This window comes from Salvelinus sp. IW2-2015, unplaced genomic scaffold, assembly GCF_002910315.2.
Source record: "Salvelinus sp. IW2-2015 unplaced genomic scaffold, ASM291031v2 Un_scaffold6965, whole genome shotgun sequence".
Classification (NCBI taxonomy): Eukaryota; Metazoa; Chordata; class Actinopteri; order Salmoniformes; family Salmonidae; genus Salvelinus; species Salvelinus sp. IW2-2015.
The window spans coordinates 33,713-38,977 of record NW_019948226.1 but is presented as its reverse complement, the minus strand read 5'-3'; the positions used below and the strand labels follow the sequence as shown (position 1 = coordinate 38,977).

Below are 5,265 nucleotides of genomic sequence, written 5' to 3'. Positions count from 1 at the left end.
GCGAAGAGCGCTTGTCAAGGTGGTCGAGCGGAGAGAGGAGAGGAGGCGAGAGGTAATAGGCAGGAGGAGCAGAGAGGAACATCACATCTAGCAATAAGTGGAATCACAAAATAGAATGTGGAGTTGATGTTTGTGTTGGTCGTGGAGTGGGGTACCTGGTGGTCTCCAGGAGGGAGGGTTTTCATGGCCACACTGAAATCGTGGCTGATCTTCCCCGCACCGCAGAGTCCCCACCGGGTCGCCATGTTGAACAGATGGTAGTTGGCAGGTAAGAGGGACTGGCCTTGGGTCAGAGCTGGGGAGAGCAGTTGTGACCTTGTGGAGTGCTGGGTAGTAGATGTAGTGGAGCTCCACAGCGTGTCCACAGAGCTGGTAGCTTCACCCTGGAGAGCTGCTGCATTTATATGCTGGAGAGGCTGGGAATGCCAGCTCTCCACTCTGCTGCCCTCGAGAGGCGGGTGTATCACACACCACACACTCATACATATGCGTAAGCATACACGCACACACACATATGAGCACACACACACACACACACACACACACACACACACACACACACACACACACACACACACACACACACACACACACACACACACACACACACACACACACACACACACACACACACACACACACACACACACACACACACACACACACACACACACACACACACACACACACACCCAGAGCACCACCACAGGTTCATACAGTCATGTAATGCTGCTGCTGATACAAGTCTCTTACAACCAGGCCAAAGCGGTTTGTACCGTTTGTCTCTGACAATCTGTAACAGAACAGTTCAATGGAATGCTCCAGCAACATTAGCATTATGGGGAACTGAACGGTTTAATGTGTAAGAGACATAACTCACCTTGCCCTCACATAATCACTGTCCCAGAACGCTGCAGGTCAACCCGGGGAAGCTGGAACTATTAGGAAGGAGGTAGGGGGCTGTGATTAGGTATTGATTCGCCTGCAAGGGCTTGACAGCAGCACACAGGCCAATGGTTAAACTGGAGCCACACAGGGACCACTGGGGTGAACAAGTAGACTCCCGGATGGCGCAGTGGTCTAGGGCACTGCATCGCAGTGCTAGCTGCGCCACCAGAGTCTCTGGGTTCGCGCCCAGGCTGGGCTGGGTTTGCGCCCAGGCTCTGTCGCAGCCGGCCGCAACCGGGAGATCCGTGGGGCGACGCACAATTGGCATAGCGTCGTCCGGGTTAGGGAGGGTTTGGCCGGTAGGGAGGGTTTGGCCGGTAGGGATATCCTTGTCTCAGTATGTAAAAAAAATGTAATAAAATGTATGCACTCTACTGTAAGTCGCTCTGGATAAGAGCGTCTGCTAAATGACTAAAATGTAAAATGTAAATGCAGTGTTCCCTTAGCTCCCATAGGAACACACAGTACAGCCAAGCACAGTTGTTTAGCTGCTGGTCCATATACTGAGCTAGGATGACTATGGAAATGAGAGAGCTCAGTTGCCTCTGGGCTAAACATTAAACAGTTATGACAGATTCATTACCATAACGGATAAACAGATGAATTACCAGAACGGACCACTAGATGGCAACATGTTATAAGTGTAGTTCAGGGATTCTGCAAAGCTCTGAGAATTTCAAATGGATTATTGTTGTGTGTTACATTACAAAAGCATCATCAGGTATCAAACAAGTGTCAACCCGAAAATACAATTGTTGACATTTTTGGAAATGGCCATAGCATCTGATTAGAGAGAAACATACATTTATTTTGTTTTCTAATTGTTGTGCAACTTATACCATTATTGTATTTCAGGCTGATGTATTTATGACTATTATCACTTTTTATATGGTAATATGATAATAATACGTCCCAATAAGCCAAAAAATAAATATATATCTATATATTTTTTCCACATATTTATTACACAGTGTACTTTCTTCCTCTATCTTAATTCAATTTCAAACAGATACCTAGAGATTTGATTCAAATGAGAACATTGTCGAAAACAATTCTCATTGTGAAAAAAAATACATTTTTATCAATGACTCTGACTCTGCTGGTCGGCTGCTTTGCCTTTGTGTCTCACTTCCAAAGGCATTCTGGGAGCTGTGTGCCGTTGTCATAACGACAAGGTACCAGCTGGGCAATTTGTATGCAAATGGCGTCAGGCTTGGCCTAATCTCCCTGCCTATACCACAGGACCTGGTTGCCATGGGAATGCCCAACTCCGCCTTGGGTGAAATGTTACACTTTTTTGGTGTAAATTTTGTGTGCAGCAGGAAAGGTGCACATAGTGATGTTACTGCCTGGTGGGTAGGGAGAGAAAGAGAGAAAGGGAGAGAAGCAGGAGGAGTGAGTGTCAGTCAGGGCCGTACCTGAGAGGCCTGGTCCATCTGGGTGTTGGAGGTAGGGAGGGGAGGATTGGGCCTGGTGGCACTGTAGCAGTGGCAGATGATGGGGCAAGAGAAATAACCTAGAGCCTCAGGTGTTCTGCTATGGAAGTTCTGGACAGGGCTGGCGCAGAGAAAAAGCCAGGTACAACTTTCTCCCTCCAAGCTGTGACACCGCCAGCCATAAGAGGGAATGAAAAGTCAAACTTTCTTTGCTGAGACTCGTCAAGACATCTTTCTCTGTTTCTAGCATGGCTCTCAAGGTCAAGAAGAGGGCATGCGTGCCTCTGAACTGAAGACTAATCAGGCAGGCTCACAGATCTGACAGAGATGGGTTGAAGGACAGGAGGGTTGGCATGGTGTGGGGTGGGACCAGGGGCCCTGTGGGGATTGTGCTTGAGATTGCAAGACGAGACGTCATACAGTAAAGATGGAGTTGGCTCCAGGAACAGAGACTGCTGATGAGATGAGCCGAGTCAGGACGTTGGCATGCAGGAAGCCAGGCGGTGGCTTCATTAATTCACAGCAGCCAGGACGATTGCCTTCCATTCCTATCACTTCTCACTGAGTGCTTATTTGATTAAAATTTCATGCATCATCTCTGTCTGACTGTGTCCCTGGCTTTGTCACTGCCAAGGCTGGGGGAGTGTTGGGGGCTGGGTGGCTATCAGAGATGTCACCGTGGTTGGTTTCCATGGCAGGAGCCATGTTGTTGTTGTGTGAAGGTGGCTGATCACAACAGACACTTTTGTCTTTGCACTCCGTCACATCACGTCATCTTAGCCTTCAGCTGTCAGTAGAAGTGCCCTTCTTTTGGAGCTGCAATAGCTGTGCAGCTATAGACTTCATCCCACAAAACAACATTTCATCTCTGACTTGAGCTTAATGGGAAATAAAAATGTCCATGCATGGAGAGACTGTATAACCCTTTGATTTAAAGGGTTTCTATTTCCTCTTAGACACAGCTGRCCATAAGTGAAATATACTGTATATCTAGAGCTGGGTGAATTTGGGGGGACTACTATCACTGTACTGTACTAAAGGACACCATTCTCATCTGTAACTCAAGGTCACTGCAGAGGGGCGTGAAGGGCTAAGGGTCATGAACAGCCAGGCAAAGGAGAGGGAGCCGAGCGGCCGGGCTGCGTGAGAGAGAGGTGCCGAGAGGGGAGTGTGAGGTGAGGGAGGCATGGGAGAAGATAGATCTTAGAATGAATGGTGGGGGAGAGCAAAGTGTGCAGGAGTGAGACTAGAGATACAATTAGAGTCATGGATACGGGATGTAGCATAGATAAAGACATTTGGAGCTGCAGTTTTCCTTTCAATTAAAAGAGTGGGATAGAGGAAGGATAGCGAGGAGAGACGAGACGAGACGAGCTAGAAGGACTGTAATGGCAGTCTTTTAGCTTCTGCTGTTTCAACCTTTGGGAATCTATATGTGTCTGCAAGCACATACCCATTGGATGAGATATACAATCGATAGAAATCACTTAGACTATGACGTGTCAAGCAGGGAGAGAAAAGAGAAAAGTACAGGCAAGGCCAGCCATAGGGGAGAGAATGGACGAAGACGAGAGAGAGAGAGAGAGAGAGAGAGAGAGAGAGGAGAAGAAGAGAAGAGAGAGAGGAAGAGACGTACAATGTATTCCCACAAGGTGTGCTCAGCCCCACGTACTTACAAAGGTGTGAAAAGCATTAGCGACTAACGGGAGGTGTGAGCAACATAATGACAACTCAAATAAATACAAATCAAATCAATATGTATTATGAGGCATTTATTAGCTCACGTATATACATCAGCAGAGTGCGTAGCTTGTATGCAGATCAACCGCAGTAAACCACAAAAGCAAGACAATGCAGGTGTAGAAGCACGGTGGCTGTGAAAACCCTAGAAGACCAAAACCTAGAAGAAACCTAGAGAAGGCCACCAGGGCTATCGAGGGTTGGCCATAGTTTCTTCTGCGTTGTGGGGTGAGACTTATAACAGAACATGGCCAAGAATCCTCTAAAAGGGATGGTTCATAAATAAACGCAGCATGGTAAATATAATAAATCACAAGTAGTTGTCGAGGGTTGCAGCAGTCATGCACCTCAGGAGTAAATCGTTCAGGTTGCTTTTCATAGCCGAGTCCATATAGAGTACTCTACTCGCCTGCTGCTCTTGCCTGTCTCTAGAAGAGGTGAAAACAAGGATTGGGACCAGTGTCAGAACAGCGTACGCTGAAGGGTTCAGGGCTCTCCATAGCCAGCAGGGCACAAGCAGTATTACAATAGTGCGTGAGGTCGCTGACCACAGGGCCCAGGTGGACCTGGGGACACAGCGAAGGAGTCATCATATGCCTGAGGCTACAGTCTCCTCAGGAGATGGTCTACGACGCCTAGAGTACCGAGAACGAGAAGAAGGAAAAGAGAGAATTACGAGTAAGCATACTTAAATTCACACAGGACTACAGGATAAGCAGGAGAAGTACTCGCCAGATACTAGACTGACCCAGCCTCCCGACACATAAACTACTGCCAAGGCATAAATACTGGAGGCTGAGACAGAGAGGGGTCATGGAGCACGCTACACTGTGGCTGCCCTACCATGATCCACCGCCAAGATCCCGCGGACGGGCTGGAGCAAACAGAGGATATATAGCTGTGACACCCACAATTCGGCTAGAAGATAGCCCCACACCCTCTAAAGGGATATCTTCAACGACCAACTAACGCATCATTACCCTGATGAAGACAAGGCCGAGTTAATAGCCAACTTCCGCACGGCACCAGCTTAGACACCGGGGAGGCCACCAGACCTGGACGCACAGACTATCATGTATACATGGCGTGACTCAGCACTGCTACCATGCCTACGTGCTTGCCTACCACTCACTGTGGGCCT

At 48.1% G+C, this 5,265-nt stretch overlaps 1 pseudogene; it reads right to left on the bottom strand.

Annotated features, from left to right (window-relative positions):
• Window positions 1–155: 155 nt before the first annotated feature.
• Window positions 156–5,265, bottom strand: part of LOC112079123 (protein O-mannosyl-transferase TMTC2-like) — a 30,302-nt pseudogene continuing 25,192 nt past the window's right edge.